The sequence below is a fragment of the Mustela nivalis genome (assembly GCF_964662115.1).
Source record: "Mustela nivalis genome assembly, contig: HAP1_SCAFFOLD_39, whole genome shotgun sequence".
NCBI lineage: Eukaryota > Metazoa > Chordata > Mammalia > Carnivora > Mustelidae > Mustela > Mustela nivalis.
The window spans coordinates 3,036,863-3,046,196 of NW_028136550.1; positions in this window are offsets into that span (position 1 = coordinate 3,036,863).

Below are 9,334 nucleotides of genomic sequence, written 5' to 3' on the forward strand. Positions count from 1 at the left end.
CCAACAGGTCTCAATTGTCCAGCAGACGGAATCCTTAAAGGGGGCATCCCACAACTCCCAAAGTGGGAAAACCTCAATGGCCTCGAGATTCCGCTCCCTTCATGAAGTGGCCGTCATGCACAGAAAATCCAACCTGAGCCAACGTCTGATCCTCGCCCTGACTTCAGATGCATGAGATATTGGTTCAGATCTGCAGGGGGTACCTGCCGTGCCCTCGCCCTGAAACCCAAGTCTAGCTTGTCTTCTCAGACTTCCGTCCTCACACTCCTGGCCCGAAGCCCTCAAGTTTGGCAATTCCGGACCCACAATGCAGCACTCTGCCTGCCCTCTAGAAAAAAAATTATTGCCTCATGAGCTGCCCAGGCAACTTAAATGAGGATAAACCTACACAGCACTCGACTTTACCCAAATTATATAGTCTAACCTGGGCAATAATGCACTGTCCAACACAACCTGAGCCCGGACCTCCTGACCAACACAAAGAATGCTGACCGCACACTGAGCACATAAATCCCGCCATGGCCTTAGGTCATCATCTCTTCGCTACCTCAGTTTTCAGGTTTCAGAACCGAGACCTGATCTCCAATCACTGCCCAGGGGTGAGTGTGATGCAGAAATCAGAACTCCTCCTTACCCATGGCAAGAACCCTTGTGGTTGGCACGTTGTCCAACGTTCAGTGTAGGAGAAACCAGCATTCACCCTGAGGACCCGCCCATTCTTGAGTGCGACGAGGGCATACACACGCATTGTGACCCTCAGCATGAGTCCTGTGCTCTAGTAAGTCCTCTCAGTGGCTGGACCATTAGATGTCATAATGGGCTTGACATGTCCCTAGGCCCCAATTTTTAGCCAGATTTCTGATTGTCCAGTCGCCCCTCCCCAGGGCTTTACTCTGGAGTTCCTCATTTGGTGGGACACCTGAGGTTAAAAAAGAAAACAACAACAACAACAAAAAAAAATACGGGCTTCTTCCAGCCCACAGAATGACCCCAAACTCTTTGGACGGGGCCAAAACACCAGAGAGTTAGACTCGTTCATTTCCCATGAAGTCACCCAGAAATTACACGACCATGAGTGACACGATATCCAGAGACAAAAACTTGAGCAGGAGCCTCACACTCGCCCTTCTTTCAAATCCCGAAGAGTTCTCCTCATGGTCTGTAGTTCAATCCTGCCATACTTATGACCCGAAACATAAGCCGAGTTTGTGTTTTCAGACAACTGTCCAAACAGCCCTGGCCTACACAACCTACCGGCTCAGGCTCCTGGAGCCAAACCTGAGTACTGTACTTGCCCTCTCCAAGGGAATTGTGTGTGCCCATTCCAATGGCCAAAACCCTTCTAATAGGATAAACCTCCAAAGTCCCTGATCCATCTCAATAGTGGTGGCTTCCCAGGAAAAACAGGGGCTATCTGAGCCCAACTGAGCACCTACCTGCACTCAGACCCATAGACAGATGTCCCCTGAGGTATAAAGGAAAGAACAGGCCCCTAGGCACTAATCAGATCCATTGCTTTGGTTTCCTGGCATCTCTCCTCAGAGTCCTGGATTTCAAAAGCAGCATATAGCTGTTGCTTGACTCACCCATCAGAAAACATCTCATCTACACATGGGAAACTTGCACGTTGGAGCTGTGTCAAAGCCTCTGTTTAGGAGAACCCTTTAGGGCCCCAGGGCCACAGCTTCATTCCATGGTCTCCATAGACACAAAAGCACATTAGGAAACATCCCCAGGGGTGTCCATTTCAACTCAGCGTCCTCAGTTGCTCCCCACAGGTCCAGGAGATCTAACCTGTCTTGTTGCTAGGAGACAATTGGAATGCGAGGTGGGCTACCCAGCCATCCATCCTTAGAAGCCTGCTCAGAATCATTGGCCTGGAGCCAAACAACAGGTCTCAATTGTCCTGCAGAAGACCATCTGCAGTTTGGAGCTTCTCAAAACTCCCATCGTGGGAAAACCCCCATTGCCTCGTGATGCACCCCCATTCATGAAGGGGCCATCAGGAACAGAAAATCAACCTGAGCGATCGTCTGATCCTCGCCCTGACTACAGATGCACGAGATCTCGATTCAGGTCTGTAGATTGTGCCTGCCATGGCCTCACCCAAACCTAAGCCTAGCCTGTGTTCTCAGACTTTTGTCGTCAGACTACTGGCCCACAAGCCCTCCAGTTTGGCAATCCAGAACTACAATGCAGCACTCTGCCTGCCCCCCAGAAGAAAAAACATTGTCCTCTGGGGCTATCCAGTAACCCCAAATGAGAATCAACCTGCACCGACCTTGGCTGTACCCCAAATACAAAGGCAGACCAGGGCACTAATGTCCTTTCTGACACAGCCTCAGCCTGGACCCCCTAGTCCCTCCCAGACAGCTGGACGCACACTGAGCACATCGAGCCGCCGTGGCCTTAGGTCGTCATCTCTTCCCAACCTCGGTTTTCAGGTTTCAGAACCTAGACCTTATCTCCAATCACTACGCAGGGTTGAAGGTGATGCAGAAATCAGAACTCCTTCCCCATGTCAAGAAACCTTGGGGTTGGCATGTTGTCCATGCTCGCGGGCCACATTGGTCACAAACACACATTGTGACCCTCAGGCTGAGCCCAGTCCTCAAGTAAGGCCACTCAGTGGCTGGATGAAGAGATAGCATATTGGGCTTGCCATGCCCCTAGGCCCCAATTTTTCACCATAGTTCGGGTTGTCCCTTCAGTCTTCCCCACGGCTATGCTTTGGAATTTCTCTTTTGGTGGGACACCTGAGGTAACAAAACTGAAATGAGTCCTCCCATCCCACAGACTGACGAAAAGCAATTGGAATCGGGCCAAATCCTCAGAGAGGAGGATTCGTCCATGGCCCATGAGGCCTCCCCGACATTCCACGGCCATCGCTGATACAAAATCCAGAGACAAAAGCCTGAGCAAGCACCTCAAACTCGCACTTTCTTCATATCCTGAAGAGTTCTTCTCATGGTTTGTAGATCGGGCCTGCCATACCTACGTCCCCAAACCTAAGCTGAGTTTGTGTTTTCAGACTTCTGTCCTCAAAGTCTTGGGCCACGCACCCTCCAGGCTGGGCTTCTGGAGCCACACATTAGGACTGTGCCTACCAATCCATGGGAATTCTGCCCATTCCATGGTCCAAAATCGTACATATTAGGAGAAACCTCCAAAGTCCCTGAGGCCATCCCAATAGTGTAGGTCGCCCGGAACAAACAAGGGCTGTCTGACTCCAGCTGATAATCGACCTCCACTCATACCATAGATGGATGTCCCCAGAGAAGAAGATTGAACCAGACAGGACCCTAGGCCATAATAGGAACCATGGCTTTGGGTTACAGGCATGTGTTCTCAAAAGCCTGATTCCAATACGAGCATAGGGGTCTTCCTGAGGCACCCATCAGAACTCGTCTCGTCTCCACAAGGAAACCTGTGCATGGGAGCCATGTCCAAACTTTAGGAGAGTACTTCAGGTTCCCGGTGCCACCGCCCCATTCCAAGGCCCTCATGGACACAAAAACACATTAGGACCCATCCTCAGGAAAGTCGATTTCAACTCAGCCACCCCGGTTGCTCTGGCAGAGCCATCAGATCTAAACTGTCTTGATGCTAGGAGACAATTGGAATGCGAGGCGGGCTTCCCAGGCATCCATCCGCGAACGGTGCTCTGGAGTCATTCCATATGAGATGACCTGGAGCTGTCCAACAGGTCTCAATTGTCCCGCAGACGGAATCCTTGAAGGGGGCATCCCACAACTCCCAACGTGGGAAAACCTCAATGGCCTCGAGATTCCGCTCCCTTCCTGAAGCGGCCGTCATGCACAGAAACTCCAACCTGAGCCAACGTCTGATCCTCGCCCTGACTTCAGATGCATGAGATATTGGTTCAGATCTGCAGGGGGTACCTGCCGTGCCCAACCTGAAACCCAAGTCTAGCTTGTCTTCTCAGACTTCCGTCCTCACACTCCTGGCCCCGAAGCCCTCAAGTTTGGCAATTCCGGACCCACAATGCAGCACTCTGCCTGCCCTCTAGAAAAAAAATTATTGCCTCATGAGCTGCTCAGGCAACTTAAATGAGGATAAACCTACACAGCACTCGACTTTACCCAAATTATATAGTCTAACCTGGGCACTAATGCACTGTCGAACACAACCTGAGCCCGGACCTCCTGACCAACACAAAGAAAGCTGACCGCACACCTAGCACATAAATCCCGCCATGGCCTTAGGTCATCATCTCTTCGCTACCTCAGTTTTCAGGCTTCAGAACCGAGACCTTATCTCCAATCACTGCCCAGGGGTGAGTGTGTTGCAGAAATCAGAACTCCACCTTAATCATGGCAAGAACCCTTGTGGTTGGCACGTTGTCCAACATTCAGTGTAGGAGAATCCAGCATTCACCCTGAGGACCCGCCCATTCTTGAGTGCGACGAGGGCATACACACGCATTGTGACCCTCAGCATGAGTCCTGTCCTCTAGTAAGTCCTCTCAGTGGCTGGATCATTAGATGTCATAATGGGCTTGACATGTCCCTAGCCCCAATTTTACCCAGATTTCTGATTGTCCAGTCGCCCCTCCGAGGGCTCTACTCTGGAATCCCTCATTTGGTGGGACACCTGAGGTTAAAAAAGAAAACAAGAACAACTAGAAAAAACGGACTTCTTCCAGCCCACAGAATGACCCCAAACACTTTGGGCGGGGCCAAACCACCAGAGAGTAAGACTCGTCCATTTCCCATGAAGTCACCCAGAAATTCCACGACCACGAGTGACACGATATCCAGAGATAAAAACTTGAGCGGAGCCCCACACTCGCCCTTCTTTCAAATCCAGAAGAGTTCTCCTCATGATCTGTAGGTCAGTCCTGCCATACCTATGACCCGAAACTTAAGCCGAGTTTGTGTTTTCAGAAAACTGTCCAAACAGCCCCGGCCTACACAACCTACAGGCTCAGGCCCCTGGAGCCAAACCTGAGGACTGTACTTGCCCTCTCCAAGGGAATTGTGTGTGCCCATTCCAATGGCCAAAACCCTTTTAATAGGATAAATCTCCAAAGTCCAAGATCCATCTCAATAGTGGTGGCTTCCCAGGAAAAACAGGGGCAATCTGAGCCCAACTGAGCACCTACCTGCACTCAGACCCATAGACAGATGTCCCCAGACGTAAAAAGGAAAGAACAGGCCACTAGGCACTAATCAGATCCATTGCTTTGGTTTCCAGGCATCTCTCCTCAGAGGCCTGGATTTCAAAAGCAGCATATAGCTGTTTCTTGACTCACCCATCAGAAAACATCTCATCTACACATGGGAAACTTGCACGTTGGAGCTGTGTCAAAGCCTCTGTTTAGGAGAACCCTTTAGGGCCCCAGGGCCACCGCTTCATTCCAAGGTCTCCATAGACACAAAAGCACATTAGGACCCATCCCCAGGGGTGTCCATTTCAACTCAGCGTCCTCGGTTGCTCCCCACAGATCCAGGAGATCTAACCTGTCTTGTTGCTAGAAGACAATTGGAATGCGAGGTGGGCTACCCAGCCAACCATCCTTAGAACCCTGCTCAGAATCATTGGCCTGGAGCCAAACAACAGGTCTCAATTGTCCTGCAGAAGACTCTCTGCACTTTGGAGCTTCTCACAACTCCCATCGTGGGAAAACCCCCGTGGCCTCGTGATGCCCCCCCATTCATGAAGGGGCCATCAGGGACAGAAACTCCAACCTGAGCGATCGTCTGATCCTCGCCCTGACTTCAGAAGCACGAGATCTTGATTCAGGTCTGTAGATTGTGCCTGCCATGGCCTCACCCAGAGGCCTAAGCCTAGCTTGTGTTCTCAGACTTTGGTCGTCAGACTACTGGCCCACAAGCCCTCCAGTTTGGCAATCCAGAATTACAATGCAGCACCCTGCCCGCCCTACAGAAGAAAAACATTGTCCTCTGGGGCTACCCAGTAACCCCAAATGAGGATCAACATGCACCGACCTTGGCTGTACCCCAAATACATAGGCTGACCAGGGCACTAATGCCCTTTCTGCCACACCCTGAGCCTGGATCTCCTGGCCCATCCCTGACAGCTGGCCGCACACTGAGCACAAAGAGCCGCCGTGGCCTTAGGTCGTCATCTCTTCCCAACCTCGGTTTTCAGGTTTCAGAACCTAGACCTTATCTCCAATCACTGCCCAGGGTTGAAGGTGATGCAGAAATCAGAACTCCTTCCCCATGGCAAGAAACCTTGTGGTTGGCATGTTGTCCAACCTTCAGTGTAGTTGAAACAATGTGCCCCATGAGCCCCCGCCCATGCTCCCGGGCCACATTGGTCACAAACACACATTGTGACCCTCAGGCTGAGCCCAGTCCTCAAGTTAGGCCACTCAGTGGCTGGATGAAGAGATAGCATATTGGGCTTGCCATGCCCCTAGGCCCCAATTTTTAACCATAGTTCAAGTTTTCCCTTCAGTCTTCCGCACGGCTTGCCTTTGGAATTCCTCTTTTGGTGGGACACCTGAGGTAACAAAACTGAAATGAGTCCTCCCATCCCACAGACTGACGAAAAGCAATTGGGAATCGGGCCAAATCCTCAATGAGGAAGATTTGTCCATGGCCCATGAGGCCTCCCCGACATTCCACGGCCATCGCTGATACAAAATCCAGAGACAAAAGCCTGAGCAAGCACCTCAGACTCGCACTTTCTTCATATCCTGAAGAGTTCTTCTCATGGCTTGTAGATCGGGCCTGCCATACCTACGTCCCCAAACCTAAGCTGAGTTTGTGTTTTCAGACTTCTGTTCTCAAAGTTTTGGGCCACACACACTCCAGGCTGGGCCCCTGGAGCCACACATTAGGACCGTGCCTACCAATCCATGGGAATTCTGCCCATTCCATGGTCCAAAATCGCACAAATTTGGAGAAACTTCCAACGTCCCTGAGGCCATCCCAATAGTGTAGGTCGCCCGGAACAAACAAGGGCTGTCTGACACCAGCTGATAATCGACCTCCACTCATACCATAGATGGATGTCCCCAGAGAAGAAGATTGAACCAGACAGGATCCTAGGCCATAATAGGATCCATTGCTTTGGGTTACAGGCATGTGTCCTCACAAGCCTGATTCCAATACGAGCATAGGGGCTTTCCTGAGGCACCCATCAGAAGTCATCTCGTCCCCACAAAGAAACCTGTGCATGGGAGCCATGTCCAAAGCTTAGGAGAGTACTTCAGGGTCCCGGTGCCACCGCCCCATTCCAAGGCCCTCATGGACACAAAAACACATTAGGACCCATTTTCAGGAAAGTCCATTTCAACTCAGCCACCCCGGTTGCTCCGGCAGAGCCATCAGATCTAAACTGTCTTGTTGCTAGGAGACAATTGGAATGCGAGGCGGGCTTCGCAGGCATCCATCCACGAACGGTGATCTGGAGGCATTCCATATGGGATGTCCTGGAGCTGTCCAACAGGTCTTAATTGTCCCGCAGAAGGAATCCTTGAAGGGGGCATCCCACAACTCCCAACGTGGGAAAACCTCAATGGCCACGAGATTCCGCTTTCTTCATGAAGCGGCCGTCATGCACAGAAACTCCAACCTGAGCCAACGTCTGATCCTCGCCCTGACTTCAGATGCATGAGATATTGGTTCAGATCTGCAGGGAGTACCTGCCGTGCCCTCGCCCTGAAACCCAAGTCTTGCTTGTCTTCTCAGACTTCCGTCCTCACACTCCTGGCCCCGAAGCCCTCAAGTTTGTCAATTCCGGACCCACAATGCAGCACTCTGCCTGCCCTCTAGAAAAAAAATTATTGCCTCATGAGCTGTCCAGGCAACTTAAATGAGGGTAAACCGACACAGCACACGACTTTACCCAAATTATATAGTCTAACCTGGGCACTAATGCACTGTCGAACAAACCTGAGCCCGGACCTCCTGACCAACACTCAGAAAGCTGACCGCACACTGAGCACATAAAACCCGCCATGGCCTTAGGTCATCTTCTCTTCGCTACCTCAGTTTTAAGGCTTCAGAACCGAGACCTTATCTCCAATCACTGCCCAGGGGTGAGTGTGATGCAGAAATCAGAACTCTCCCTTACCCATGGCAGGAACCCTTGTGGTTGGCACGTAGTCCAACGTTCAGTGTAGGAGAAACCAGCATTCACCCTGAGGCCCCGCCCATTCTTGAGTGCGACGAGGGCATACACACGCATTGTGACCCTCAGCATGAGTCCTGTCCTCTAGTAAGTACTCTCAGTGGCTGGACCATTAGATGTCATAATGGGCTTGACATGTCCCTAGCCCCAATTTTACCCAGATTTCTGATTGTCCAGTCGCCCCTCTCCAGGGCTCTACTCTGGAATCCCTCATTTGGTGGGACACCTGAGGTTAATAAAGAAAACAACAACAACAACAACAAAAAAAACAACGGACTTCTTCCAGCCCACAGAATGACCCCAAATTCTTTGGACAGGGCCAAACCACCAGAGAGTAAGACTCGTCCATTTCCCATGAAGTCACCCAGAAATTCCACGACCATGTGTGACACGATATCCAGAGACAAAAACTTGAGCAGGAGCCTCACACTCGCCCTTCTTTCAAATCCCGAAGAGTTCTCCTCATGGTCTGTAGGTCAGTCCTGCCATACCTATGACCCGAAACATAAGCCGAGTCTGTGTTTTCAGACAACTGTCCAAACAGCCATGGCCTACACAACCTACAGGCTCAGGCCCCTGGAGCCAAACCTGAGGACTGTACTTGCCCTCTCCAAGGGAATTGTGTGTGCCCATTCCAATGGCCAAAACCCTTCTAATAGGATACACCTCTAAAGTCCCTGATCCATCTCAATAGTGGTGGCTTCCCAGGAAAAACAGGGGCAATCTGAGCCCAACTGAGCACCTACCTGCACTCAGACCCATAGACAGATGTCCCAGAGGTAAAAAGGAAAGAACAGGCCCCTAGGCACTAATCAGATCCATTGCTTTGGTTTCCAGGCATCTCTCCTCAGAGGCCTGGATTTCAAAAGCAGCATATAGCTGTTTCTTGACTCACCCATCAGAAAACATCTCATCTACACATGGGAAACTTGCACGTTGGAGCTGTGTCAAAGCCTCTGTTTAGGAGAAGCCTTTAGGGCCCCAGGGCCACCGCTTCATTCCAAGGTCTCCATAGACACAAAAGCACATTAGGACCCATCCCCAGGGGTGTCCACTTCAACTCAGCGTCCTAGGTTGCTCCCCACAGATCCAGGAGATCTAACCTGTCTTGTTCCTAGGAGACAATTGGAATGCGAGGTGGGCTACCCAGCCATCCATCCTTAGAACCCTGCTTAGAATCATTGGCCTGGAGTCAAACAACAGGTCT